This window comes from Tyto alba, unplaced genomic scaffold (genome assembly GCF_018691265.1).
Source record: "Tyto alba isolate M040663 unplaced genomic scaffold, T.alba_DEE_v4.0 Super-Scaffold_38, whole genome shotgun sequence".
Lineage (NCBI taxonomy): Eukaryota > Metazoa > Chordata > Aves > Strigiformes > Tytonidae > Tyto > Tyto alba.
The window spans coordinates 2,377,645-2,396,071 of record NW_024881313.1 but is presented as its reverse complement, the minus strand read 5'-3'; the positions used below and the strand labels follow the sequence as shown (position 1 = coordinate 2,396,071).

General features: G+C 36.1%; 1 protein-coding gene across 4 annotated transcripts in view; it reads right to left on the bottom strand.

Moving 5' to 3' along the window:
• The window catches only part of TBC1D5 (TBC1 domain family member 5), a 322,975-nt gene that overhangs the window by 234,517 nt on the left and 70,031 nt on the right, over positions 1–18,427 (bottom strand). For 2 of the 4 annotated variants that reach the window (XM_032991383.2, XM_032991382.2), the window contains one exon: positions 5,814–5,926. The exons of the other annotated variants lie outside the window; for them this stretch is intronic. The gene's annotated coding sequence lies outside the window, so the exon portion shown is untranslated. The remainder of the gene's footprint in view (positions 1–5,813; positions 5,927–18,427) is intronic. 4 annotated transcript variants of the gene reach the window in all.

The window sequence follows — 18,427 nt, the reverse complement described above, 5'->3', positions numbered from 1 at the left end:
CATTTCTATAAATGTGACAGTGAGTCAGAGGTCACCAGAAAGGGACAATCCTTCTCTAGGCGAAGTTAGCTTCAATGCAAAGATAACAACAAAAGAGGAAATTAAGTTTCATGGCGGCACTGTAAGCACACACTCTACACTGGCTAAAGTACTTGCTAACTACATGAGAAATAAATCCTTGAACGGATTACTCTTTTGCTTGCAGCATCAGTTTGAATTTTCTGCTACTTCTCTTAGTTTCACAAACTGGAAGACCTTAATTCAGTTCCAGGTCACTGAAGGTGTTTACAAGCTTGTACCTCCCTCAGAAACAACTGAAAGCTAAGTTTGTAAACCCATCAAATTTAGTCTTCAGGCACTAAAGAAAATGCTTAACCGGCATTTCAGCTCCTTTTTCACCTCAGTTCCTAGGGAGGACCAGTGTCCTCAATCAAATCCTACAGTACAACTAATATTCACTCCTGTTTGTAAAGCACTGCAAGATTTCCAACTACAAACACTAACCAGCATATGTTTACTAGGATTTTCACATTTAAGCAGACCAATATATACCTTTGTCTGTTCCAAGAAACATCTGATAAATACTATTCTACTGTTATCTGGTATTATCTACTTTCTGAGGTGAAGCACACTGCCTGAAAGACAAAACCAACACCACAATGCATCACTTGCCTACAGCAAGAACATAATTTACTGCTAACTTGGTCTTTAAACAGAAGTTTAAACCACCAAAAGTGGTTTTAACTACAGATTTTAATCTTATATACCTAGCTGGTATCAAAAACTATTCTACCACCTTCTCTCCAGATATGCAACTTCTAGCACCTAATAAGGAGGAGTGGTACATCACAATTATTGTGATGTTTGTGATTTATGCTTTATTAGTTTTAGGTCCGCTTTAAACATACTTCACCATGCACTGGAATGTGACTGCCGTCATATGTGTTACCCTCCATACTAACTATGCAACATGAGCGAGGGGGAAGAAACACCTAAAAATGAGGACACTCAGGAGTTATGGATCTTGATGATACTGGAGTAATTTAAAAATAAAGAATAAGATTTTGCTTTGCAAATGGTCAACATGCAGTAAAGCAGCAAATCTTACACTGTTACATTTAGTGTATATGCTTTTTTTATTAGAGGCACAGGGAGAATTTCTGACAAATTTCTTACTGTAAATTATAAGCATGTATGGCAAATAAGATTACATATTAAAGAGTCTTTGAAATGCAGGGCATGATGCATCTGCTTATGTAACTCTTACTGTATGCTGTTCATAGAAATAGAAACATTTTTAACTACCTTCTACCATCTTTTTCTTGCTATCTAATGACTGTAATAACTTTCCCTTCTGTTGGACTAACCAGCAAAATATTAAAGGTTCAGAGAAACAAGGAATATATATATATATGTAACATTACAAAACTGTTTTTGGAAACATGCATTACTTAAAAAATTCCTCCAAATATTTTTGGAGCAATCAAGAAAAATAATGCACATGCTGATGTTGAAAGATGCTCATCATCAGCATGGTCACTTAATCCCTATTTTAAAAGTACTCTTGGCAGTGTTATTCCTGCAAGTAATTCAAATTGCAGTAACAACACACTTTATTCCTGCCATTTTCATTCACCCAAGAGAAACTGTCCTGAGGAATGCAGACAATGCACTACTCCTCCTTCCAGCTGGACTTCCAAAAGGCATTGTACCTGGGCATAGAGTCTTCACTGCTTACAATATACCTGATGAAAAAATGCTCTACACTGTCTCCCTAGTAATACTACTAACTACTGCCACGGCAGTAATACCACCCTGGGCTTTCCAGCATTTCTTTCACATAATTCAATCAATTTCCCAGTCTCAGCCCTGTATATACATGGGCTAAGTCGCAGGAATTCTGAAAATTTCAGGGTGAAAGTGTTCCTTACAACCTTCTTCTTTGGACATGGATGAACTTTCCACAGTAACAACAATGTTACTCTATTTTGCCCTTCTGGACAACTCCCAGACTTTAGAATCAGCTTCTATAGGAAATAATTTCAAACAATGAGTTACATCACTTTCCATGTCACTTATTTGTGGCTCCTCTCCCTACCATACATAACTGGCATACAGACATACATTCACACAAAAGAGACACTGAGATACTGCAGCACAGATATCACTACCCCCTCGAAGAACGATGAGAAGACAAAACCATTAAAAATGTTTAATGGAAGAATGTTTGGCAAAAAGCTTCTTTTAAGATACGACACAGAAACAGAAGCTCACATATTAGCTCCGTAAGCAGTAGTACCTCGGTCCGTCCCCACATATCTTTGGGATCCAGTCTCGCACTGAGACCTCTTACGTGAGGTCGTATAGCACTCAACAGTTTCCACAGGGAGCACCGCCGTGTCATAGCACCCCTCGGGAATCACCCCTAGCTCTTTGCAAGTGTCAACCAGTACTGAACAACTCAGAGCACCTTTTCAGCAACACAGATTACAGTATCACCTTTTTCAACAGGAATCAAAAGCAGTATTTATCTCCACTGAATGCAATAGGTAGTACAAACGAAAGCTGCTGAATGATACCTCTGCTCTCCCACACATCTTGTCAACCAAAGCAGAGTTTTCTATGACAAGATTTTTTTTTTTTTTTTTTTTATGGTACACCAGACAGAGCTCTCTCAAAAGCCAATGAGAAATCATGAAACAAATTCACAACAAAAACTAAGTTATAGCCAAAAGCCTCACTGCCTTCTGTTTCAAACACAAGGAACATTCCTTCAATTCGGCATCATCTAGCATTGACAGATGGAAGCACATACCTACAAAAATCATACCCTTCCCAGAAAAGTGAATGAGAGAGAACTGCCCCATATAAATGTTAGTCATATTAATAAATATCAATACATAGGTATATATTATTAAAAAGTCATACTAATAAATATTGCTGGGGTGGAAAGTACCTTGAGATTTATTAATGAGGGTGGGATGAAAATCTGTAGAAAAGAACTGCATGAAATACAAATGCTTACTGTATTACAAACAATATCATATTTACTACTACAATTGCATTTGTGAAAATGAAGCATTCATATATTACGTGTGTGTATATATACATACACTTTTTTTTTTTTTTAATCAGCATTTATATTTTCTCAGGTGTTTAAAGTGCTAATGGTCATAATCTCATTTAATAATGAGAAAACTGAAATATACATCGCTTGGGCAAAGCCAGTCTGGATATCAAGATATATGGATGTTTTTGCAATTTTTGGTGGGAAATACTGAAAGAAATAAAAGTGAGGACTGCAACATTTTCCAGTTTTTTGTCTATTCAGAGAGTCATAAATTGAATTAATAAAGTTATCACATAACACAAACTTCCATGTTTTGTTCATATTATAACCCACAATAAAAACATGGTTACAGAAATGTCTGAAAGCCAAAATATCTTAAAAGCATTATTTCTCACATCTTTTGACTCAGAAGGCCTTAATACTTCCATCTACAGGTCTCACATTTTATCCTTATCTTTAGCCTTATCCTTTATGTTACAAAAGTTTTCTGATCCCACATTTTGAAATTGAAAAGGAATAATGCAGAAGAAGTTGAATGTGATTCACCACAGATCCAGCAAACTAGATAGATAGCCACATCAGAACTGGAATGCCCAATTCTAACTATACCTGGACAGTATGCAAGACAGACTGAAACCAATGACACTGCTAGGGCCCACAGGGTTAACATAAGGTATTTAACTAACAAACAAAGTGACATGTCATAATTCCTTTCAAACATTTTCCCAATTCTTTCTGGTTTTATTTTTTTTTTTGTTTTGTTTGTTTGTTTGTTTGGTTGGTTTTGTGTTTTCTTTTTTTTTTTGGTTGGTTTGGTTTGTTTTTTTGGGAGGGGAGAGAGGGGGATTTGGTTGGTTGGTTTTGTTTGTTTGTTTTGGTTTTTTGTTTTTTGTTTGTTTGTTTGGGGGTTTTTGTTGTGGTTTTTGTTTTGTGGGGGTTTTTGTTGTTGGGTTTTGTTTTGTTTTTGTTTTGGTTTTTTTTACTATTATTTATTGATGCCTAAACTTTATCAGAGATCCTTGGAAAGTCCAGTTCGGATTGTGTAAGGTTGTGGTTTTCAAAAGCAAAGCAACTGCTCGCTCTAAATTTCTTTCAGAATTGTCTTTCTTGAATCTGGAAGGAAGGTCACCAGCCCAAGAAATAACAGGGAATGCTACCTGAATGAATCATTGCTTTCTGGAAGGAAAGGAATTTTACTGTGATCTATGGCCAAAGAAAATTTCAGTAATATTTTTTACTGAATCAAAATCACAGAGGTTCATAATACTTTTGGAAACACGCTTGAATTGCACAGATCCACCCTTAAACCAAAAGGCTGGCTGAATGCAGATGGATAGCTCCCTCTCACCAACACAAAATTAATGGATGGATACTGTCTTGAGCAGGAATTACAATTTTACCATTATTAGCTTATTACAGACAAAACCAGTAAAAGCACCAAGGCACAATGACCAAAGGTTCACACCAGGTTCAGCTGACTGTGGGGAAAAACTTGGGAGACTTCTACAGCAGCTAGAACCCATGCTAGTTCACAGCTGAGTTACTGCCCTAAAATGAGCAGGCCAGGAAAGGCATGGAGGGATTCTAACAGGTTTGAGCTCAGAGGTTAAGGTTGCTCTTATTCCACTAGAAAGCAACAGTAAAAGCAGTATCTTGCAGGGGAATGGAATCATCTTTGTGTGCTGCTGCATGGAAATGACTTTTCAAGCAGAGGACAGGGAAATTAAAGACAGCCTGTTCACACAAATAAACAAAAGTAGCAAATTAAAGGCAACAGTATCTCAGAGAAAAATGGTGGCTCAAAACAAGCTTACAAGTCACCACTACTATGGGCTTGATACTGAATATTTAAGTTTCCAAAGTAGATTTTTTCCTGAAAATTCAAGATACACAGCTGGAACAGTTTTACTCTTTTTTTATACTATTTCCTTTGCTTCCCATGCAATCTGACTTGCAATATGAATGAGTACATGTGCAGTGAAGGATTAACACATAACTGATTTTTTTCCCTGTTTAAATAATTCTGTGTAGGCAACACAATTTATTGGTATAAAGTAGAATTTATGATAATATATTTCCTCTTCAAGACATAAATAAGATTTCTTAATAGTTTTCTGTAATTCATTTTCATATAGTACCACATTCTCATACATTTACTAGCATAATGCATCTGCTAGAATAGCAATTGCATACCCTGAACATTATTTTAAAAACTCTTCAATACTAACAATCTGCTAGAAATATTGTTATCCCTCTTCTTCCACAACTCATTGTCTCTTTCTTGCAGCCTTTTATCTTCCTACTGTATATTCTGGATTTTGCAGAAATTAAAAAAAAAAAAAAAACAAACAAACCAGCCACAAAACAACTCACAAAATAGTAATGTACAAGGCTTCAAAGAATACAAAAGTTATCAAGCTAAAGAAGTAGAATGTTATACTGAAATAATTATCTGAAAATTTACAGAAGTCTACAGGTCTTTATTTTTCAATATTTCCCCTTACTGCATGTTGTATTGCCTTCACTTTCTGAGAAGTTAACTTTTCAGTCTCTGGTGGTGATAATTAGAATACGAACTGCACATATGTCTGTTTTTTTAACGTGGACAGAAATTATGTAATTATTCAAATTATATCAGAATTTATATTCAGAAAATTGGTTGTCAGTCAGAAGTGTCTTCTTTATAAAATGACAAAATGACTGCACTCAGAGCAGATGAATTCTAGCATGAATATCCACTTACAAAATTCTATCTTCAGTTAACATGTTCTCAACGTTTTAGTTGTCTTTGCTGGACTACCTTCCACTAGCAAGCCTTTGGAATTTTTTTCTTCCACCACAGCAGAGCTAAGAGAACTAAAAGAGAACACAGTAAAGAATAAAGTATGTCAGAGAATAAAGGGCATGACTGCAACTACATTTTAAAATTACAGCTGCCTAGTACAAAATACCAATATGCAGGAAATATTTTTTTGATCAATCTAGTGTCAGTTTCCTGAAATACCCTCTGTGAGTCTCAAGATTTTACCTATTCTGTTGGCAGTGCCTTTTTCAGAACTTTCTTTCAGGATCTCAGTGGATAGTATGACACAGGAGATAAACACCCACAAGTACAGATGGAGTTCAGAGGGCCTACCTAAGTTAGAAGTTATTTTCCTAGTGCTATCTCTGTAGGAGTTGCATAAATGTTCCAAAATACAGAAACAGACATACACATACATATGCACGTATAAAAGTTATTGTCAGTGTATAAGTTACTACTATCCTGAGACTGAAATAATTTATGTAACATCTGTTTTCATATTTTTTCTAATTTTTTCTAATTAACATGCATATTTAATGCATAAATGCTCAGACCACCTATTTTTCTGCTGATTTTGTCCCTTTCCTAAGTCATGTGTTCCTATGGGCTGCTCAGCATAGATGAAGCATGAAATTTGGTTGGAGGTATAGTGGGTGAATAGTAAACAAAATATTTCAGACTATCCAAAAGAAGAAAGTATGCTAAGGAAATAATCTAAAAAATCTGCTATAATGGGTTATAATATAAAAATAAAGGGACTTCCCAAAGAAATACAGTCTTCTGTTCATGCATCAAAAGTGGAACGGGAGTGACCCCCTCACCCCTGCCCAAGACATTAAGTCAAGAGTTTAGCCTCTAAACTTTCAGCATCTCTACCTTCAGCTTGTATATAAAAGCACAGAGTGAAACTCTGAGCCGGTGTAAATCAAATTTTAGTGATGTAAGATGCCACAGTTGTGGTTTTTTCATTTCTTACTGCCAGTGCTTAAAATATTCACTTGATGTTAGACATTACAGAGCACTGAAAGTCAACTACATCAGAAACAGATCTAAAACCACAGTAAATGTTGCTATTATATTGTGTTCTTCCCCAATATCAAATTGTTAAAGTTAAGTTAAAAATCTAAAACGTTGAGGAGCAAATAAAGTCAGAGGAGTGAAAAGAAGTTATTCCTTTACATTTCAGCACCAGGGAGAAAAGAGCGTATGTTTATACAGTCAAGGTCCTCCTTAGTAGGCCTTAGAACTGTGAATATGTTTTAGTCAACGTTTCTCCTACCATCTTGTTGCTACAAATCTAAACCGAAGAACAATAAAAGCACATGACATCCTCTTCCGTATCTATTTTATATAAACACTGGTTTTGCTGTACATCATTTGCGTTTGTGTGAATTTAAAATCCATAATGCAATTCAAAACAGAAGAAGAGGTGGGGAAGGAAGTGGGAGACTCTTACAGTTCTTGTACCTGTCAGATCTTTTCTGTTTCGCTATTCGTGGCGGAAGTCTACTCATCCCTATAGGTGGCACGGCCCCCCTGTCCAAGTCTAAACAGACCTATTTGTGTCCTCCCGGGTCTGAAAGTCTCTCATGCCCAAAGTTCAGATATTGCTGAGTTGATCCCAGTTTACCCATTATGAAGAGAGAGCCGTATTCCTCACTTGGCAGCTCACCAGTAAGCAGAAGACATGATCGATGACTGTCACTGTTAGCTTTAACTATCTTCTCTCAGCACCTTCTCCCTACAGGTTTCATGAGATGAGAAGTTGGAAAGGCAACCACATTCCCCATACAGTCACAGTACACCACTGACTGGCAGGTGATCCAACAAGGAGCCCTGAAAGGTGGTGCATCCCCCACCTTTAAGCAACCTGTTCCTTAACTGACATGAATGGCACAACAGTTAAAAGCAGGAGGCATTTATCTTTCTTCTCTTTAGCCCTTCTGCAACCTCAGACACGTATTTTAAAACAGTTATTGCCATGAAAGAGAACAATCTGTCTTTATAGTCCCCAAATCAGAAGCTGGACATGCTAAACTTCTTTGAAGACTCTTAAAAAATATTCAACCTTGAGTTGAAATGTGAGTCCTCTCAGAGTATAATAAAAATTAGGAATATGAACTTTCTATTCATACCTGAATAGCAATTTGCCACATTTTAACATCACAGCTAAAACAAAGTGCACCTGATGAATATATAAATACAGCAATCTCATGACTACAGTTAATACAGTTGGGATGGACTTCAGTGAAACTGAAGTCTGTGCCTGTGCCAGTACTGATGTGGAAGAGCTCAGCAACGTACATTCTGTGAGCAAAGTGTACATTTAATACAGTCAAAATCTCTGCAATACTCATATTTCTTCAGCATTCTGTTGATATCCTCCAAATTGAAGAACTCTGTAGCTCTTTTGAGCCTTCTAAGCACCTTTCTTTACCTTTGCATGTTTTTAACACAAAGAATGTTACCAGCTTGGATCCTTACAAATGCAGATTTGTAAGAAGTGTCTGGGATTTATTAAAGCAGCAAAACCAAACACTAATCCTCACAATCTTGTCCCAGTTACAAAGCACCCACTTGTTGAAAACTCCCTTTTTGGGTGGCCACGTTGCTTCTTTAGTAACAATGCTAAAGGAGCCTGGGGAGCTTCTTCACCAATCCCAAAGACCCTGCCCTCCCTTTCCAATCCTACCCTTCTCGCTTTGGTGGAAGACTTGACGAGCAAGCTCTTCTTCCTCAGATGGAACGGACAGGGATACCACCCCCCTTTGCTTGCCTGAGTTGGACACAATTTTGCAAGGCTTTATGAACTAGCACCTTGTGGCATCACTGCAAATTTCACTGGTGAGTATTTGAACTGCGAGGTATAGGAATATAGGAAAAGGCTTTCAGTAAGTATTTTCTCAGATGCCACACAAGTATCGTTGCATCACTGCAAGTTTTTTTATATCGTAAGTCAATACTTTCACTATAAATTAAGGAGGCATCGTTATGGTCACTACCAATGAAACTATCAACACAAAGTGTGAAGCACTGCAGTTTTTCCTCAGTTTCTGGAGAATAGAGGGAAACTTCTGTTATGCAGAACTGTTTCCCCTGGAGTGTAATGTTTTCAGGGAAAAAACAGGAGGGGAAGATGGCACCATATGACTTGGCTTAATGTTGAGTTAGAGGACTTTCTAACAGCTTCCATTTAAGCCATACTTGAGATTCTGTATTCAACAAAAAGTGTCTTTAGCAGTCATACTTCACATTTTACCAATAAATTCTGAACTAAAACTTCATTAGCTTTGAAAAGATCTGAATTATTCTACTGTTACCATGAAAGCAACTTAACTCTTGAAGGTGAAACATCATTCACCGTTCCCATTGTGCTCATCATTAATACTAATCTGCATATTAAATAAAAAGGTATACTGAAGACAGCTTCCTAGAAATCTCACTGACTTTTCCCTTCGTCAGTTGTGCCCAGAGGCACACGCTCACAAAAAAAATGTTAATGCAAGTGTTTTAAAATAATTTAGCTTGGTGCTAGTAAGAGAGGATGGGGTCAACATGAAGTTCTTAAATATGTGGCTGCAGTATAACATCTTTTATATACAATTTTGTTTATAAGCACTTGCTCACTTTCATTGAGCTCTCGGCAGTGCCAAACAGCAATCTGACTACTGTATCCCATAGGTAAAAGCACTGTGATATCCCCTGTGTAAACTCATATAGCTACATTTCAGAAACACAATTTTCATCGACAGCGACTCAAGTCCAAACTAACAATTTATATCTTATTAAGTAATTTCTGACTATGAATTTGACTCAATTTTCTCTGTCAGTTACATTTATAACCCTCAGGCTGGAGATCTGAGGATAACTGTGCATTAACAAAGGGCTGAAAAACCTTTGGGTTTGCTGGTGCTAGCATTGTCAGCAAGCTCAACAAACCGCTGCATTCATTTACCCAGTAAAGACTGCCTCTGCAGCCAGCTGGGAAAGGCGGTCAAAACTGTTATAGAAGTTTTTTTCTACAGAAATAATGTTACATGGTCACAAATTGTAGGACCAATCTACAAAATATTTTGAGCATACGTACATACAACGTATCTGTAAAGTGAAATTAATTTCCCAAAGCATGTAAGATGCGTGAGTGCACATCAAGATTCAATAATAACAGGTTAAATGGCACCAAGCTACCTTGATCATATCCAGTACATTAACAAAGAGCTGTCATCCCCTCTTTATACTACCTCTTCATGCAAAGACTGAAACTGCACCACAGAGCACCAATCACAGAAACAAGTATCACATCTTTCAAACTATGTATTAATGCTTCATCGAGACTTGACTCGACTGTGCAACCGGTGTATATTAGGTTTGCAAGTGGATATGTGAAAGCTGTGCATGACTACTTGGTCAGGGAATCGAAGAGATTCACTAGTGTGAAGGTATGAGAACTTGCTTTGATAAGCTTTGTAGGTTTCCAGCTCTTAAGTGTCATAAGCATCTGTTTATCTTATCAGTTGTTTGAAGCAGTCTCAGATGTACAAATAAAAATGAGCCCTGAACAAAATACCTTCCAACTACAGATTTTTGAAACCTCTGATAAAGATACTAAGATCAGCAGAGGATAAATAACTTCAGTCTCTTTAAAGACTGCCTTCATTCCTTTCTGCCCTCTCCCCACATTCACCTAAATTACTTATGGACTTTCATGAAGAAGTGCCAAAATATTTGGCCTCCTGGTTCTCAAGCACCTAAAGGACTGCTTATGCAACCTCATACATCTCTCTTTTGTAGGAACACAGCTCTTCCTGCTGTAGACAGTAAGCTTGCTATAAGCATCGCAATCTTTCTGGTGACTTCAAATCCTTCAACACAGCCAGGTCAGGCTGGAGATTTTTCTGCCTTCCTCAGCAAATCAGAATCCCACTGGATAGAAGACATGTAAAATCCACCTTCTCAGGTAACCGGTGGATGAAAATGTGCAATAGGAGACCTACTTCTTCAATAAACCAGAACAGAAACAGATTACAAAAAGGCCTTAACTGAGCAAGATGGAGAATAGGTCTGTGGTTTTGAATGTTCAGCCCCTTCAGTTGTGTGGGGTAGGAGAAGGATCATAAACTTGATGCTCGTAGCAAGTCTGGGGAGACAGAGAAAGTTACGCAGACTCTGTGATGCCGTAATCATACAGGAAGGATGACCTGCACACTACTATCAGGTAGCTGATGGATTAACTACCTACTACTGTCAGAATTTTTGTTTTCCCAACTTCTACTTTTCAAAGTAATTGATTGACAATAATTAATTAATGCTTCTGATATACTAAACATCTTCAACCTTAACTCAACAGAAATTTGTTTCCTACGTGCTGTATTTTCAAAGCACATTAAAAAGCAGTAAAACCTTTGAATGTTCGTGAGAGCAACCTCTTCCGATGCCTGATTTTCAGTAAAAATGTTTTGATGTGGCCATCTCGATCATAACATCAAGTAAAAATGGATGAATGTGGCCATCTTGATCACAATGCCATGTAGAAAAATGCCACTGTTAGTTTGTTCAAAACCTCTGAAGTGTCTATCAAATATGGTCACACTCCGTGAGAGAATACATGCATACAACATACAATCTACTGAAAACCACGATGATACGAGCAGTTGGAAAGACAAATAAACATGTTCTGTCAAGTTGTTTGCATCATCATCTTTTTTAAGAGATACTGTCCAGAGCTTTGTTTACTATCATGCCTGCCTTTGACCTCTACAACATGACAGAAATACTTTTGCTCTTTTACTTTTCCCACCGCTACCACAGTATGAGACTGTATTTTCTTTTTTGTGTTCAGTCCCACTCTGATAAATATTCCACATTGTAAGGGGGTCACTAATTCAGCCCAGCCTCTTGGTGAGCTGACTTAAACACATTTATATTGAGAGACTGCATTGGTAAGCTGCAGGTCCCCAAAAAGCATATACCAAGCTAGCATCTTTACAATGATTTAGTGAAAGCAGCAGCTCGTTTTAATAAAACCATCCCAACACATAAAATTGATTGAACCAACTGCTGTGCAGGGCATACACAACAGCTGATCAAAATCATTCAAGATTTTTATTCCTATAGAATATCTCCAGAGCTTGTAGAGTTTTTCCTACTTTATTACTTCAGTTCTGATACACAACTCACTTTGGTAAGCAGAAAAATGAGGACTGACTGGTATTTGTTCTGATATTTTAACTAGAAATTTAGACAAACTCAAAATAATCTCACACATGAAAAACCAAAACAAAAGCCAAATATACTTGATAATCACCTGCAGTTTTCATAATGTAAAGACTATTATCTTCCCAATCATCACTCTTCAAATGAGACAGCATGCCTTGACTAATTGTATCCCAGAGAAGCTCCAAAACACATCACACAGATTACTCTAAAGGGCACAACATTTCTTCCATTTCAAAAAGTTTTAATGGAAAGATTTATAATAATATTTTAATATCAAAAAATAACACTGTGCTTTAAAAAGAAAGCAAAAGATGAAAACTTTTTCCAAACTTAAAAGATACCATTGCTAACTTTACTTTCCTTACAGAAAATGTCACCAACAAGAGTTTATCTATTTTTTTGAGCATAACAAAAAGTTCACCTTTACAGAGTGTGCTACACGAAGCTTTGCTTGCCTTTTATATAGTAAAGTAATTTTATGGTATTGTGTCACAATGAAGGACAAAGATAAGCCAACTGTTTAGATTCCTCTCCTTTATGTTGTGGCTTTGATCACTAACAATGCTGCGTGAACAGCCAACAGAAGGCTGACATTTCATAAAATATGCAGTGATAAAAACTAATACTGTAGCATCTGGGAGCGATATATAAAATGCAGAAATACACCTAATAACTGTGATCTTAAATTACAAGTTACTAAAAGATAAATAAGCAGCATACCTAAAAGAAAGAGAAAGATAGGATTTTTGTGCTTCTACTCCTAAAAACAAATTTAAAAAAAATTAATCCAAGGTATGCCATCTATTATTCTTAACAATTCCTCTGGTTCCCTTGGATCTTAAAAGCAGCCTTGTAGAAGAGTGCTTTTTTGCTGTATCATTAGGTATCAGCAAAAGCTAAATACATTATAAGCCTTCTTTGTGCTGTATTAATGCTCTAATGCTTTGTGAAGTCCCCTTTATTGTCTCTTTTAAAATATCAATCACACAAAATACATATAAAACCTGGCAACTGACTCTTCACTGTTATGGGAAAAGCTGAAGCTCTGTTATGACCAAAAGAAGCAAAAATCCTTCCAATAAGCTGCATAAATTAGGTATATCTCAGAGTAGAAATTACATTATTTTCATTTATTTACCTTAAGAACATACAAAACAAGGCACATAAAATGGAGGATTACATCCTAGAAAGCAGTGAATCCCTAAAGAACTTAAAAGTCATAGTAAATAACCTACTGATTTTTTTGCTCTTACTATGTTGCTGTAGCTAAGAAGCTAAAAACAATCCCTGGGTGCATTACAGGGAAATATATGGTAGTACTAAGGACCTGAAATTATCTGCACATATGGCATCACTGGAATGCCACAACCAGGCCTAGTATCTTTAATTTAAAAGAAAGTTGAAATTAAAGAGGCCCAAAAAGGAATTACAAGAATTACAATCAGGAAAACCTTCTCGTTGTTATGTGTGTGTGAGAGAGAGATATGAGATCAGTACATTTAGTTTATTTATTATAAGATTAGCAGTGACTTGATTAAGATCACAACTTACTACGTGTGGAAAAGCTGTAATAGTCTATAACTCTCCAATTAAACATAGAGAATGATATTAAGACACAATTATTGAAAAACAAAATCAGGCAAATTTGGTCTAGAAATACAACATCGTCATTATGACATCAGGTTAGCTAGGGACGTAATGCATCTCCTTTTGTATCTTAAATATCAAGCTAAAGGTAAAGTAATGATTTTGACCAAAAAAAAAAATTCAATCTCTATCTTGTATTATGTCAAAGACAAAACAGCTAAATAATGAAAATGATCTCTCCTGCACTGAAAGCAGTTTAACATTAAATAAGCTGTAATGCGCAATTAACTTTAAAAGACAGTTTTACACACCAACTCTGTTCTCAGTTTTGATTGCATGGGTCATACTTTTCTTCAATTACTCAATATGAAAAAATTACTTTATCTAATGTAACATAAAAATAATTTTATGAAAGGATGCAAGTATGTTATCTATCTTTGCAAAAATACGTTATCAAGAAACAATGAAAGAATGACCTATGTGGTGCAATAGGTTAATCAACCACTGGTCATCCACAGGTCTACATAACATTAATATGAAGCTGAAATGATTAAACAAAAATCAAAGCTGAAGTAAGTGCCCCAGATAATCTGAATATAATGGTGCAACACCTGCTTATGGCACCATAAAATGGGTAGGACTTCCTCTGCATCGTTATGAGACCTAAAAAAAAATGCCTAAAGACCCAATTGTACCAAGGAAAGCATAAAGAACTGAGCTTTTTAGTATTAGGCAGTCATTTATTAGCAGAGGAGAAGGAATCATGTGTCAGATGAAAAAGAATGCAGAAGAAAATCCATATTTGGTGCCTGAAAAACCGTGAAGCATATTTTCTGTCTGAAAAACTCATAACAGTTTAAGTATGTGGGAGGCAATTGTCCTTGTGCTTATAATTAGAGTCCGAATTTAGGGATCTCGCTGCTTAATGCACACCTACCCGCCTGTTATTCTTACCATGGTTTTTTATGTCACTTAATGGAGATTAATACTCTTTTCCCACCTCATATTTACATCAAGGCTATTTAATTTTTTTAGGCTGCTATAATAGGTTAAACGGCAGTCTCAACATCACTCTTCATCTCCCACTGGACAATGAATGTCATTATAAGGCTGAGAATAGATGAAGGCATATTTACATTCATAATGTTCTTGACTATAACATTTATGTAAATTATGATTTTACATTTGCAAATACTGTAATTCTCAGTTTCAATGAATACTTTACTACTCTTTCATCATTAACTTCCTATGTACATTACATGGAGAGAAAACAGCAATGAAAAATAAAGAAACTAAGTGCCCTGATCAGAGAGGTACAGATCTTCTGTAGAAGGAAAGAATGCATTGTTTCTAAATTGATCTTACCCCTGTATAGACAGGGTGCTGAACTACACCTCACTGCTCACGCAGAGTGCATAAAACCTACAGAGGTTTCTAAGAAGGTAACAGAAACCAAATTTTGCATTGATATTATATTGATATTATTCACATCAATATTATATTTTAACCCCACCAAAATCAAATGACTGTATTGCTGATGAAAATGAATTTTTTTCCCCATTGGTATAAATACTATTTTTTGCTATTCATTGACAAAACACCATGAAAACACGATGTTAATTACAGGCCTGCATGTACAGTTGGGGAACACATTTACAGATGCTACACAAGAATGAAAAACTCCAAAATATAAATTTGCATTAACTAAGCTATTAATCCACCGAATGGGTAGAATAATTTTTAAAGATCCTCAGAGTGGAAAATGAACTTTTCAGTTAAGAATAGTCATCTCTTATACCTATCTTAACACATATACACCTACACATAAAAACTGTATTTCTATGTACACTTCGGTGATGGTCAGCCATGTATTTTCTTCAACCTTCTAATACATAAATCTGACTCAAAAAACCTATGCTTCCAGAATGAAAAACTGTCAAATATTGGCCCAAATATTCTGACATATTTTGAAATTAGGAATTTTGTGTGTGTTTTGGTAAGAGCTTAGTATGACATTTTCAGACTGCAAATGCAAATATATGTAATGAAACAGCTTTTAAACTACCACAGTCTCAGGTACATACATTATCTTTAAAGAGGTCATTCCCTAATACCTGAGAACCACTATGTGAATTAAGAAATGTTACTCATCTTAAGGAAGCAAAATTGGGCACGTAAAATGAATCAGATCAGACCTCCGTATAATGAAATTGTTGCTTATTTATGTTGGTTTTAAAGTTACTCAGCACATAATCATTAGAAAACTCAACTTGAAATGCAAGGTCTGAATATCCATTCAAAGAGAAACTCTTTAAAAGAATTGTGACATTTCTGGCCACTCTTCTTTGTGCCATGTAACAGAAATTAATCTAAAAGGATTTCAAATTTAAGTTTCAGTTTGGCAAGTGGAGAATGTAGGGACTCAATGACCCAAACCATCAAACTATCTCTTCCACTAAACATCACCTCCCTTTCCACAATTACTTGAACCAATTTATTTTCTGTGTAAAGTACTAAATTTCCTAAGTTTCAGCTGAATGACTGGCAAAAGGGAAGTCAGTAGTAGTATCACTGCTGCACTGGTCTGAATAATGGTTACCAAACAGGAATCCCTTCAGCTCAGCACTCTACAAATGTGGTGAAAAGGGACAGTTATTTTGCGGGACTTTTAACAGCAAAACCTTCAGGGACGTTGAGGAGACCTTCCCAAACTTGAGGAGTTTGTTTGTACAGGAAACAGTGAAGTCAATCTAATACAGCTCTCCAATATTTGCTGCAGGGAAAATACTGAAACCTTAAACTAACCTCAGCACGAATTACAAAAATTAAAATAGTCACAAGAAACAAGATGCTGAAAACTATTTGAATACTGCCTAAGTATTATATGCAGCTTTTACCACAGTTCTTCAAAGAAAGCAAAATAACCACAAACTCATTCAACATTTACACTTCATTCATCAAAATGCATTTAATATGTGAAATGAATACAGATATACAATTAGTTGGTCACTAGTCACCTACCTGGTCACTATCCATCCAGGTCAAAGTTTCACACTATAAAATACCCTCAACTGGAGCAGTAAATCCTGGCTAGACAAAACTAGATACTGATTCACAACTTACACATTTAGCCATTTCCTTTATTTTTGTCAAACTTACTTTTTACAAAGTAAATGCCTTCTTAAATTTTTGAAGCCAAAATACAATTAAAGATACTGCTTCTGGATTTAAAGCTCATTAAAATCACTTTCCTGTCAGATGGTACCAGTGTCTCTAAGAAAGAGTGTCTTGATCTAGTTTTTGTTGTTACATTTTATGGGAAGAATACATTCACCTAAAAAGAAGAGTTTTCTTCCTTTTCTACCCTCTATTCCCCTCTGCCAGACAGTCACATGAGAATGACAATATTTTCTTGGCTCTAGGTTGGAGTATATTTCTGGGATTTTGAAATAATCTAGACTAGTATCCCAAGACAAAGTTTGAGCATTTATAATATAGAGAAATCCTTGCAAATGATCTACAACTCCCTTGCCAAAGATGAGAAATAAGCCAAGTTTCAAGATACAAGTAACCTTCTGCATGACCTCAATACTGCAAGGCATGCATGCTCCTGAACAATAATAAAACAACATTCATCCATTTCCCCTAAATCTAGTCCAACCATTTGTACCAGAATCAATGCTGATTAAATAAATGCTTATTAGAAAAGATCTTACAGGATCAGACACATAACATTGAGAGAACTACTGCAAAAGTTGGTGGCAAGATTTTAATCCTCCTTTAAAAAGTGTAAAGCTGTAGAAACATTATGTTCTCAAAGAAAGTGTTTAATATGAAGTCATGTCCTGTACACCACTCAGTGCAACCTTGAAAAAAAACACATGAAGTTCCACAGAAAGTTCTGAGTTTTAGATAAAGTTTCATACTGATTTATTCAAACACAAGAAAGCACTGATAATAAAGAATAACTGCTGGCTATTGTGGCTTCTATTACCTTAAGGAAATGTATAAAGTTATATATTTAATATATGTGTTCACTGAATAAATAACACCCAGCAATATGCTGAGGGTCTTAAATTAGTGGGCAGTTGGTCATCACTGTCACTTTAATTTGCCTTTATTCATCTGCTTTCCATATAATTACAAATGCTGGCCAGTCACAACAACAGTTGAGAAACGCTGCTAATTGCATTGGAGATACAGTCCCTAATACTGGACTCCAACTGTACATGGTTGCCATCTACACTGGTACCTGACAGTATCATTCAGGCTATGTTCGGACATTCAAACAGTGTAACTTAAGAGTAAAAAGCACTAAAATTCTGCGAACATCCTTAAGAATTTGTCCTAGAAGCAAAGCATTCTGTAAGTCCCACAGTACTTCTTGGGAGGAGGAGAGGGAAATGAAGAGAGCCAAGGATGGTCATGAAATAACATCCCTTCCCCCTCAAGGGAAGTTGAAGCCAATATTTAGGAAGTGTTTTTTGTTTTTTTTTTTCTTTAAAACTTTACTGGAACATTATCACAGCTCTGAATACATCATAGGCAGCTGCCTGTGATAGTCACATCTATGGGAAGAGGATCACTTCAAACACACCAGAATATCACTACAATCTTGTTTTTAAATATACTCCACTGGCATCCCAACAGTTTCTCCCCTCCATGGTTTTCTTCATGCAGAAGCACTTAGGGCTGCCACTTTTAATCTTTTAAGAATGACTTTAACAAATTCTTATTTAACCAATTCTGAT